The sequence below is a fragment of the Cyprinus carpio genome, unplaced genomic scaffold, assembly GCF_018340385.1.
Source record: "Cyprinus carpio isolate SPL01 unplaced genomic scaffold, ASM1834038v1 S000006547, whole genome shotgun sequence".
In the NCBI taxonomy this organism is placed as follows: domain Eukaryota; kingdom Metazoa; phylum Chordata; class Actinopteri; order Cypriniformes; family Cyprinidae; genus Cyprinus; species Cyprinus carpio.
The window spans coordinates 45557-59245 of NW_024879210.1; the positions used below are offsets into that span (position 1 = coordinate 45557).

The 13689-nt window shown below is 38.4% G+C and overlaps 1 pseudogene; it reads left to right on the plus strand.

The window, feature by feature from the left end:
- LOC109064147 overlaps positions 1-12622 on the plus strand; it is a 41481-nt pseudogene extending 28859 nt beyond the window's left edge.
- The last annotated feature ends 1067 nt before the right edge of the window (positions 12623-13689 follow it).

Sequence of the window (13689 nt, forward strand, 5' to 3'; positions counted from 1 at the left end):
ACGCTTAATTGTTCTAAACCTGTATGTGTTTCTTTCTTCTGCTGAACACAAAAAATATTCTTTAAAAAAATACGGAAAAAAAAATATTACTATGGAAGTTATCCACTGTTTGGCTACCAACATTCCTCAAAATATTTTTTTGTGTTCAACCGAAGAAAGGAAACCGACAGGTTGGAAACCAGTGGAGGGTGATAAATGATGCAAGAATTTTCTTTCTGGGGGTGAACTCCTTTAAATAGCCAAATAGAAAAGCAAGAAAACTAACAAAACAACAACAACAACATTTACTTATCTCTCTTCAATGTTTGACCTGTTTCTTTTTTAATGTGTAAAATAACTGTTTTATGGGCAATTTGCAAAGAAACTCCTATTAAAAAACATTTGGCCTATTAAGCCATCACAAATGAGTTCTAGCAAAAAAACTTAAAAGAGAGAAAAGTCACAAACATATAACCAAGGAACCAAAATTAACTCTTGGTAAAGAAGTGCAAGATGTCAATGCAAAACTTGAAAAACTGGTGAGTAAATACAAACTAGTTGGTTGATATTTTGACGTGTGTAACTTGTTTTTAGTAAGCATAACACATAAAAAGCACTATAATTACTATAGTTTAGCTAGGGAAGCTAGAATCCATTTTCTTATTGTCGTAACTCAAAGATTCTATGTAGCACCGACCTTACTAAAATAATAAAAGATATTTTGGAAGACGGATGAAGTAAAAACAACCTCCAACTAAATATAAGCAGCATGAAGAGAAGACAGCAAGAAACTCGACATTTTGTATTAGTCAAGGAACTGCGCCAACTGTGACTTTTGTGTGTCAGCAACTGTTGAAATCCTCCTTCTACTTCAAAATCGAGCCCTTCAAGGTCTGTGTTTGCATCTGTTTGGCCTTCTTCATTGTTCTGGGACTCCTGTGGTGCCTCCTGTAGAATAATCAGTCAACATAAGGGAAAGTCCATGATGGAAGAAACATTTTGTGTTCATCATTAAAGTCATCATACCGTGGACAGGAAGTACCTTCTGTGCAGCCCTTATGTAATAGCATAAGATTCATCTTTGGTCTGAGGGGTCTTGTACACCTGCTCTGATCAAGGCCTGAAAATAAGAAAATAAAAACCCTAATTATCATATCAAAATAAACGCTATTTGGAGTGTGTGGATGAAAAACTGACCCACATCTTGGTGGCTTTCCAGTCAGTTTGCAAATGGGGGTGAGGAAGAACAAAGATTGTGTGAAGGCACACACAAAAAACCCAGTCCACAAACCTAGCAAGAGAGAACAAGAGGAAATTCATGGAGGTGTTCAGTGTGTCACCTGAGATTAATCCTTCAAATAGTTCAACATTTTCAAGTCATTTACCAATTATGCCCAGGCTAAGAGCAAACATCGAGAAACTCCCGACTGGAAAATCCGCGGGACAAAATTTAATATCCTACAATGTTACAAAGACACCAAGCAGCTTACGTTTCCAGCCCCTGCCGACGATCCACCCTGTAATGTCCTAAAAAAACAAAGAAAAAGACCAAAAAAAATGTTCCAAACCCCCCCCCCCCCTACGTATTATCAACAGGAGGTTATCAACAGTCGCAATATCTTAAGTGAATACTTAATATCAAAATAAAATACGAAAGAAACTGAAATCTGTCAATATCACACCGTTTATAACTCTTTTTTATTTTTTCTCTCTTATTAAACTCACTAATTTTGTTTGGTATTTAAGAAATAATAAGGATTGGGTAAGATTGAGAAAGAAATAATACATTAAAACTTTCATATGCATTTCCCATATAGTATGCATCCTTTTTTGTTGTACTCTCACTGTAAAAAATGTATTACTATTTTACACAATTGACTGATGTGTGTATTCATTTAATTATTATTATTGTGTATTATGTATATTAGTTATTATTATTATTATTATATTTTTGTGGTATGTACGGACAGCCACCTTAGGAAAATGTGACAGAAGAGCTATAGGGAAAATGGGAGTTGAAGTTTAAAAAATCTTAGTCTATTTCTCAGAATGAAACAAACAACATATTAACAATTTTGTCAAAACAAAGAAAAAATAAATCACAGCCTACCGCAATGGCTCAATACTTGAAGAAAGCGTACATGACCATGACCATACTCTGAGCACTCTGTCACCGTTGAGAGAAGGAGAGAGACGGGGGTGGGTGGGGGTGGGGGGATTATTTCTTATTCTACTTCTCTCTACGGTGGTAAAGATGTAATCCTAGAAATATCTCGTGTGCGGTACTTCCAATCTAATAGGTTCTTCGACTATTACAAGAAGTAAGTACTAGAACAACACCACAGAGTTCAAAGGAGGTTGATTTCCCTGGTGCTCGGCATCGGTTCGGTGGTGATTATGGCTATACTTCTCGAGCACGCGTACGTTGCTTAAGCCACTTTTCCACCATGTTTCAAACCGATTCTAACCTGTTATGGTGCATCCGTTTTTGTGTCACTTATGCATATGTCCTTCTCTCCCGCCCCCTCAAGCCAGTGTGTCGTTGAAATCGAAGACAATAAAGAACTGGTTTCTAAAGTTCTCAAACGGGAATTCCAAAACTTCTTACGTGAGAATTCGACTTAGGTTGACTTTTGCACCGGCCCATTCTCTGCAGACTGTAGTTAAATATTGCGTGGGAACAGACAGAAAAGATTGTTCTTCCGGAGAAAAAGTCAGTTTGATGTTGGCGTAATGTAAACTGTGCCGCTAGGCACATGGAATCGGATCATGGGGCTCGCTGTGTTTAATGTCGATTTAACACGCGCTTATTAGTTTCGTTAGGTGCTCACTGCTGTCCCAGGGGACAGTTATCTGTGTTGTGTATCTAAAGTAAAATACTTAACTATCTACACATTTGGGACCAACAAACCACTGGTGCTGTCGGGTCTGAGTTCTGCATTTACCTTGGCATGAACATGCGCTCAACAAATCGATCATGCAGTCAATCTGAACACTGTGCGTTTACACTTGGCAACATCACTATTTGGATTTCTCTATCTGGATAACCGATCGATCTGTCTTTCCCGCACATATTTAAATCACTCTGTGAGACCTGAAGTGTTGGGTATTCTTTTGAAAAGCATTTTTCAGTGGCGGGACATTTTACAAAATCAATGACAAGTGTAGATGTTCTTGTAGTGCTCCACACGGTGTGGTCTCCGTCTCGTTTCGGTTAGTGTCCTGAGGAAGGCGGGCAGGGTTTTTAGCCGTGGCGTCCACCTCACGAATGCGAACACGATGGCTGGAGTTGCGTTTACATTACACTGATGATCCATTCACGATGCTTCCTCGACTAACCTCTGGACCAGGACACACTGATGGGATAACATTCCGATCAGAAGCGCATGATAACACATTGTCGTTTCAATGTGGATGTTACAACATCCGATACAGATCGCATGTTATGCCAGTGTAAACACAGCCTTAGAACAGAGAACCCTGATTACCATTTAGGTGTAGGCGGATTTCGGTCGAAAAACCAAAGACACATTGGAAAAACACCCATATCTGTAGCATGCAATAAGCCAGCTGATACACCAGATTGGGGTTTAACCAGCTCGCTTCACTGATGATTGTCTACAATGAACTACTAGATAGGGTAGTCATGACCAACTAAATTTTAATTGCCATAAAATGATATCCTTAAACACAGATAGTTTGCAAACATCTGCCAGGAATCCACCAATCCATATGCCACCACTGCACCCAAGTATGGAGAATAATTTAGGTGTTTAACTGAGGTTTTTTTTGAGGCAAAAGTCATAGTTAATAGTTAGTTAATTGAGAAGACTGGTCCTCAAATATTTCATTCTAAATGCGATACCGAATCTGTCTATAGATGGCCCTATATTTGATAGTTTCCATTATTTTACTATATTGACGAGTGTTGAGTTGGTGATCATGAAAGGAAATATTTATCAAGGATATCTGAAGCTATCAGCATGCTTATCAGCAAATGATATCACATGACTCATCAGAAACATTTCAATGAACTTTCCTCCACACCATCTTAATTAGTCACATAGTTAACTGTTTTCTGGTTAAATATTGAAAAAGAAAACTACATACTTCACCAGGACATGTTACTATTTCTTAGTATATGACACAAAGTCACACGACAGACGACAGACAGACGATAGTTATATAGTAGATAGATAGATGATAGATAGATAGATAGATAAACTAGAATTTTGCACTTTGCATAACCAACGTCCCTCGCACGAATAAAGGCAACAGTACCAATCCCAAATTAGATAAAATTAAAATCAAATGCTTATATACCTACACCATCAAGCAATGAAGAAAAGCGAATGTAGTTTATTAAGTGCACGGAGGAGATTTTCTGCTGCTAAACCAGTTGATGAACCGTAGGCCAAATACTAGGTTATACAGAACAAACAAGTCAAGCAAATAGCAAAAAAGAAGAATAAAGATCTTCAGCAACAAGCCCGACGTTGATTTTTGAAGATACCTCCCCTTTGGGGGGCCCCCCCAAAGCTTGATAAACAAATGCAGCCTGAGGATGGTAACAAAGATCAGGTATCATAGTTACAGCATAACTGGATGGGAAAAATAAACTTTCTTATGCCTCATTTCACACTTCCACTACGGCCACTGTAAACATTTAGTGGGAAAAGTATCTTTACCAAGTTTTAATTTTGTAGGTTCATATAATTGTAAAGGATTAACTTACAAAGTAATGTGTCACTTACAGGCAGTGAGCAGGCATGCATATTTTTACATAGAGTTTGTGACAGACTGTTGAGGTAGAAATAATAACACACTGTTAAGCAAACTTTCACTGACAGGACTATGTAGGTCTATGGGACTGCTCTCCATGACCAAACAATATTAATTAACTGTTTTTATTTTGTGAAAAACTGCTGACCAGCCACAATGAAAGGCAACTGTGTGAGAAAGTCAAGTCCATTCCATCCATTTCCGTGTAAAATAATCACATGTCAGATATATACATAAAAAATGCTCAATGTTGGGGATAAAAGGTAAACGTAATGAACTTTGGTCCTGAAGTGTATCTAGCGAGTAAGTTTGAATGATTATCAACCTGGGCCACCACTGGGACTCTGTCAGACAGCCAGCAGGATGGGCTCAGTGTTGATGAGCAGTGCCCAGCAGGCAAACAGGCCAACAGTAGGATGAGAATCCGTCATTCTGCAGTATACACACCCACTCCGCTTTCAGAGATATTACTAGCCAAATGTCATGAAGGACGAACAATTCAATAAAAAAATGATGCTCAATATGACATATTTCAATCAGTACCTGAGAGATAGAGTGTTATTGCAGCGAGACGGAGATAGAATCCAGTGCCAGAACCTACATAGATGCCCTGTCAAGCATTAATAACCTGTGAGCAAAAAGGACATATTCTATTAATATGAATGAGAGTGTTTAACAAATGCCACTATAATTAAGTTAGTTAAAGCTTTACACACACCGCAATAGCTGCTCAGACCCACACCGCGGCCAGTCAGGAGCTTCCCCAAGTGTCCACAGAACACAGTGCTGATGAAGCTGACTGTGTTAGAACAATAGCTGAGAAATAAACTTGCCATGAAAGAGAGGATAACATTTCCAGTAGTTCAGTAACAGAAGCTTCCACTTTTTGGGAAATAAGACTTATGGTATTCTATAGAAATTGATCATGTTATAGTCATGTGTTAGCATTTTTGCTGATATTTGGCTGAGCAGTAGTTTGGGTGGCTCGCCAATGTATTCGATTTCTCTAATACCATAAAATAAGTAAGCTTGACCAGAAAGTTCTTGTGGGGAGAAGAATTTATTGAAGGATAGCAGTGTAAGCAGTTCCTCAGCAGTGTTGTTAGCATGTTATCCTTCAAACAATAGGCTTAAAGTAATCTTAACCCAAGGTACTTTCGTCTGTGAGACCAAACCATTTATACCTGTAACAAATATGCTTACAACAATACACTAACACCCATAGGAGAGCCCATGATGTGTAGACCTTTGGATGACTTGAAAGGATATCTCTCCCATGGAGAGCCCATTCAGTGCTCTGATGTTGCCCTAAGATGCTAATTACATGGGCATTTGGTCACACGTTTTGTAAACAAAGACAGGTGGCTACAGTTGTTGGGGGGCAAATACATTTTGACTAAAGTTGCTTACAACCAATATCTTCATCCCCCCTTTGATCATATTTGATCACACAAATAAAAAGAACATACAAAACGATCCTGTCTCCTGGCAAACAAAAAACGACCATATAGGTCTTTGTCAAGCACCTTATTCCGACCTATTTTAATTAAGACTTTTAACCTGTGAAGCGTCCTCGTAGCGGGCGTAAAAATAATGACAGTACGCGTTGCGTCTGTCGTCCAGGAAATGACGTATAACGTCTTACCATCAAAACTCACATTTATTTAAATGCATGTGTGGACTTTTTACACCGATCTCACAAGAATTCGACATATTTTGACTAGGAGGCTTATTCGTTCGCATGACACAACTAACCCCCCCCTAAACCTAACCTCCAGAAATCATGCAAATTATGATTTTTGAGCATTACATTTTAACGTGCACTCCATTTCTCGGGGATCGAACCCATGATACTCATGAGTTGCATATCAAGGTATAACGCAATAATCTACCAACATGAGCTACACTAACCGCAAATCACGGTGCAAATAAAACGAGGTACAAAACATTAATATGACACAACCTTTTTCCGCTCGGGGCGCAATTGTAGTATCGCTCTGTGGGTCTTAGGTTTCATGGCTTTGGGACAAACGACCTATCGCGCGTATTTAGTTGGCGCAGTTGTACAGACACTTATCCTTTTTAGTATTATGTACACATGCGGTAATACGTGTCCTGCTTGCAATACTTTTGCAGTAATCTTGAATCAGAATGCTGCATACAGGCTCCATATACAAATGACAGAATTAGAGTCATGTGAGGTTTGCATTATCTTGAATGTTGCGATCTTTGTAGAATTGCGGATGTTGTTGTTTTCCTGTGGAATGTTTCGCAATTTTTGGTGAAAAGGAATATAAGTCATAATCAGCATGTCATCTGTGGCCAGTTTCAGTTTGGTCCAAGTGTACGGATGTCTTTTGTTCATCCTCGAAACCTGGACCCTACAATCACACAGAAGAGCAAAAGGGAAACAACTCTTTCCAAAGACTAGAATTTTTTTCATACCCCATTGTCCTGTTGTTGTATGACAAGGTTTTGGATTGCAAAACTCTGAGATCGACTTCCTGTGTTCTTTCAATCTTTGCTGACCATTCAACAATCTGCATATCATACCCATTGTCCTGTTGTTGGCATGACAAGGTTTTTGGATTGCAAAACTCTGAGATCGACTTCCTGTGTTTTTTCAATCTTTGCTGACCATTCAATAATCTGCATAAATGTTGTTCCAATGCTGTCCAGTCATCATACCTGATTTTAAGAGTTTTAGAAACCTCAGGTTTCAGTCCCATTCTCTAAATGTGGTTTTAAGAGGCATGCTTTAGTGTCTTCACAGAGTTCTTCAATGTTGTTGTTTGACCAGCATGTTCCATCAAGTTTGTCTGAAGCGGTGGCAAACTCTGCAACACTTTCTCTGTCTTCTGCACACAAGGAAGTAATTTTGGCCCAATTAACCTCTACGGGTTTCAGTTCAAATAAGAAGGTTTGAACCACTTCCATTAGATTCAGTGTTTTTCTTGAGAGATTCACCAATCCTTCTTTCAACACTTTCTGTAAAGTTGTTGTTGGTCATTGTCTCTTAAGTTCACATTAACAATTATCACACTGTCCAGTGGATGTAAATTGTAGATTTTTCTGAAAGCGTTGAAGATATTTATGGCTTTCCGTGGTTGCTTGTACACATCTGGCAATTCTTTTGACCATTTGTCAACTTGCTCTGGGTAGCTAGCTGGTATGTTCTGTAGGGAGTTTAATTCCCACAAAGCTTATATTTAGTTACAATACAGGACAACGTCTGCATGAAAGATGTTGTGCTAAAGGTCCACTGCAGGGATAGCCTGGTAATACCAAACTCTGCTTATTCGCTTTGCTTCGTAGACAGAGTACAGAAGTGAACTGGAATTGAGCGGAAGTACGAAGTCTGACGTAGTCAGGCTACTGCAGGGATACATCTGGGTGGATCTAAAAAAAAACTGTTTGGTAGAAAGTTTAGCCCTGCCTGCTGAAATCCACAAGGTTATTACATAAACAAAAGTCCCAGTGTGCTCAGATCAAGTTTTACTGAAAGTAGACCTAGCCCTATAATATCTTGATGCATTAACAGGCAAACAGCCATTTATGTTACTGAACTAGCGTAGTTGTTCAGTTACCATTGTGCTGTTTTTATTCTTTAATTCATTGTATGTTTTTTTTTTTTTTTTTTCTTTCTTTCTTTCTCTTTTCTTTCTTTTTCTTTTCTTTTTTTCTTTATCAACTGACTCATCAAAAATGATTTTCAAACAATTTAAAGTGTCATATAATACACTACTATTTAGTATATATATATATACTATATATATATATAGTAGATATTACAGTTAAGTACATTACCTCTTCTGAGCCAGTGTGGCGGGCTCCAAACCGACAAGTAAAACCTAACAAAATAAGTAAAACAATTAAGTAAAATGGATAAGGCTACTGTTGATTAAAGCCTAAGACCCCATTATGTAAGTCTTTATTTTTGGATAAAAGTGAAAAGCTGTGATAAGAAGGTGGGAAAGTGGAGAGTGGCATTTAATATCACTTAAAAAACAAATCTATTCCATTGATGACAGTCTAAGTGGGTCTTTAAGGGATATATGAAAGGGGTCATATGATGAATTGTTCCTTTCTCTTTGGAGTGTTACAAGCTCTTGGTGCATAAAGAAGATCTGTAAAGTTGCAAAGATTAAAGTATATATTCTTTATGGATGTTGGGATTTGTCCACGGCCTCCTAAAACGCCTCATTTAAACACCCCCCACATGTCTACGTCACGATGTGGGAAGAGTTGCATAACACTGCCCAAATGTTCATGCAAAGAAAGAATGTTTTTACTAACTTTTATTCTCGCTGTAGTATTGTTGTTGCCGCCATGTTGTGAAAGCGAAACTACTTTATTTGGCCTTCCAAAAGAGGATGATATCCGCTTCATTATGCCTAGAGCTGATCCGCGCTGGTCGCTGAGGAAATACATCAACTTCGCGCTGTGGATAGCCAGATCGGCTTTCACCATGGACGAAGCCCGGGGTCGTCACATGTGTCCTTTGCCGAATCCGCCGGCCGTGCCGTTCTCTAAACTACCGGCCACAGCTCACTCAAACTCACAGTGTGGCGACACAATGGCGGCACATTTATATGAGGACTGTTTCCCTGAACCACGGGTCTGTGCTCAAAGGCGCATTTCTATAAAGTCAGGTAGTTCCAACTTTGCAAAGACAGTCTGGTTCTTCTGACTCATAGTCTGTAAGTACATGTTTTATATTTTTAGAGTTTTTTGTATGGGTTTTTGAAAAATCTCTCTTTTGCAGTTTATAACGTAGCTATCCTTAAATGAAACAATCTGCAAAGTTGTTAATCAAAAAAGTGCATGATAAATAAAGATATTGTCTCTTAAAAGAGAGAGTCGTTCTGAATCGCCGTAACGAGTCGGTATATTTCGACTCTTTTTGCCTGTTACCGGTGTACGTCACTGGGGAACACATTTGCATAATCCCCGCCTGCCCGCGAAATACGAACAGAGTCTGATCTGGCCATAAACACTTTTGCTATTAGTGCGTTTACATCATGTTGAGAAGACGCGGTGTTCAAGGACACCACCGCTTGGCTAATTGCCTGCTGACTCCATCTCTGTGCCAATCACAACAGGTCAGCCAGCTGACCAATCAGAGCAGAGTAGGCTTGAGGAAGGATTTGTCTCAACTCTGCTTGAAAACAAATCATTTCCTAATCATTGGCAAATGACTCTAATATTAACACATATTCTGAGAAAATAAACAATGTTTTCTTGACCTTAGGTGCATTTAAAACCTTAGTGTAGGGGACTCCACAATACAATATTGGGGACACCTTAAAATACCATATATGACCTGCTCTTTAAAGAATTTGCCACTGATGATTCAAACCGCGTTTTAAGCAGTGTAGAGTTTGTCGTTTGTCATTTCTCCGATCACAAATGCAGACATGGTTTTATGTTTACGCGGCGCGATGCACAATGCAACGCGTAAAATCACACAGTATAAGTCAGTAATTATGTCCCCAGTGGATGCAACAAATGCCTCATTTGTAATGGGTTTTGTCTGGTCGTGCCTGGAGACAGCATCACAGTATGTTAAGGGGCGTAACATATCCGTCACACAGTTGAGGTATTCAGCCAATCACAATGCACTGGATAGCTGGCCAATCAGCGTACACCTTGCTTTTCAGAACAATGAGCTGTGTAAAAATCTATGTGTTACAGAAAGGCGGGGCATAGAGGAGCAACAATAATGTACATTATGTGGAATTTTATTTTTTATTTTTTTTTTTAATCTTAAACCAAATAAACACATTGCATTACACCAAATACACAACATAATGTTCTTTTTAGCAACATCATATGATCCCTTTAAGCAGTGGCTTTATTCAGCTCGTCAGCCCCTGCTGGTAGAAAATGTAATTGCACCATCTGACTGAACATCCGTCTACATTCAAAAGTGGTTATAAAATGGAATTGTGTAAAATCCTTTGTGTTCAACAGAATAAAGACAATTATATAGGTTTGGAACAGCTTGACAGTGAGTAAATGACACAATTTAAATTTTTGGGTGAACTACCCCTTTAAGTACACGTACATCAGCTGTCACATATTTATTCTGGATAAGATCATGCTCTTTGTATGAATTTTCAAATAGTCTAAAACAACAAAGATATAATTATACATCTAACATGCTTTGGTGTGAAAAAAAATGTTTTGACACAAGAATTAATTATCAATTGGTATGTAAATTTCTGAAATGAATGTGTATTTAATCCCTTCAGAGTTTATAAGCATTAGTAGGAAAAGCACAAAGTGTTAGAGCTGACATCCATCTCTTTGGTGGTCAGACCTCTCTATCTGTGACCAAACAGAAATGCATATGCCACATATTACTGGACATTTTCAACATATAGCACCTCATGAATGCCTTATAGTTCTCATTTTACACCTTCAGAAGTCAAGTTACAGCATCAAATGGCACACACTCTATGTGTGATCTCTTCAGGAAATCGTTTAAATCAAGACAATAACACAATGATCATACAGTTTAATTTCAGTGCTGGTCAACACCATGCAATCTAACTAAACACAGGCTGCAATTTTACGCAGGCGGAAATCTAGTCATGTCAACAGAAATCCACGCGAAATGGAAATTTTTGTGTGTTTTTCCGAAAAAGCTAAGAGATTTTCCCATACAGACTTTTCTCTGGGTTTAAAAGTTAGGTAATGCGCAGCATTCTGTAATTTTTGGTAACACTTTATTTTAAGGTGTCCTTGTTACACATTCTGGACTTACATGTACTTAATATTATAATAACAATTAATTATGCATAATTAAATGCAAGTGACCTAAAAACAAACCCTAATCCTACCTAACCTAACCATATACAGTAATAAGTACATGTAGTTAATTAATATTATATAAGTTATAAGTATAAAATATAAGTTCTTAAATGTATAATACACTGTACCAAGGAGACTTTAAATTAAGTGGTAACCTAATTTTCTCTCCACTAGAGAATCTGCATATCTGAAATAGGTCCCTTAGGTGTCCTCAATTTTTTTTGACAAGAATATGAGTAACAAGTATATATTTTAGTAGAAAGAACTATACATTCACAGGATTTTTTGTCCTGGGTAAAAATGGTCTTCAGCAGAAACGTGTGCTTGACAATAACAAGCCCGATGCTGACAAATAAATAAAAAATAGGCATGTCAAGAAACCATTACAGCTTATCTTGAAATTCAAAAAAACATCACTTCCAGAAATGTTTTAATTTCACAGTGCAAGTCTATGACACAATTACCACATCAAAAACCATGGAGATATTGATAAAAAGGGGGCTTGAAATTGGAATTAAGTGGGAAGGTGGAAAATTCAAAGTAAAAAACATATGCCATCTACCAACACTGATTATTAGACCTTGCTTAGGGTGGCCCAGGCAATGGTGGCTTATTCTGAAAAGAAGAAAAAGAGAAACAGAAAAGATGGGCATTGCAGACAAACAGGCTCGGTAGATTATGTTTTGCTCACGTCTTGAGAGAATGATTCTAGGTGGAGCAAGTTATACCTCATTTAACACGCAAACTCGCCTGACAGCTAAGCATAAGCAGCCTGAAGGAAAAACTGACACAAGTCCTCGACGGATAACATAGCGGTTAGGGTTATGTCAAAAACCAAATCAAATTGTGACCTTTGTGCCAGCATAGTGTTATTCCTCCACTCCTCCCACTCGCAGCCTCCTCCTCCACGGCTCTGCGGTTTCGCATCTGTGATGCTCCCTTCTTCAGTGTGATGGCGGATCGCTGTGGCGGTAATTTCTACAAGGACAAAGTACACTCTTATCAGTCAACAGGGGGAAGTCAAGTTGGTTACATTGGTTCATAAACACTACAGACCAGAAAGTACACTCTGTGCAGCCCGTTATTTTCCATAGCATAAGATTCATCTTTAGTCTTAGGGGGGTTGTAAAGCCTGCCTCTGAGTCAGGCCTTGACAAGAAACAAAAAAGAGACAAGTCATATTACGTAATCGCAACATCAGAAATCGATGTGGATAAGAAATAACCACCGGTGTGAGTCGCCTTTTTTTCCACTCCAGGGGTGCACCGTAATAAGGATGATTAAAGGAACTAAAAGACCGTAGGAAATACACAACCAAATAACCCAATCCACAGACCGAAACAATTGAGAGAGAAAGACAGAAAAGACGGATGCGGATGAATGCAGCGTGGGATCTGAGTTTAAATCCCTCTAATGCCTACCTAACTTACAAGTGACACTTGTACTTCCTAGCCAGTTCACACAAAGTGAGGGGCCGACCAGAAACACCGGGGTTGAAAGTGAATCATGTATTTTCAATTAACCTAACTAGAATGTACTATATTTTAGTTCAATATTATTTTAATTAGTATTTGTACATTTAAGCGGGGATTTCAATAAAATAATACAATAATAATTGTGTGTCTATTTTGCACTCATCATGTTTTTTAGAATTTAACACCTTCATTGCTGTATATTTTTTCTGCATTATTGTATCCCAAAAACTGCGTGTAAATACAAAGTTCCTGTAATGAAACTCTAGAGACTGATGTGTGCTTTATTCAGTCTTCTGTTAGTAAGTTTCAGAATCGGTTACACAGCGCTGCTGGATTGGTTTGTTCTGTAAACGATATTTAAAACAGTTAACTATGAAATTTGTTTTTTGTTTTTTCACATAACAGAAACTTTTGCCCCTCGGGAGCAGTTCGATTTTTTGTCGACAATCGTGTCGGTCCTTGTGCATTTATGGAATCGGCTGAGCATGCATTTGTGGATTTTGAAAGACAGTTCTGAGGACATGCACTGACAAATCCTACAGAAATCGCCCTCCCGCCGCACCCACCCCCCCTCCCACCCACCATCATTACTCCAGGCTTAATCAAGATAATAGCTCACGACCTTCATACTGACCAT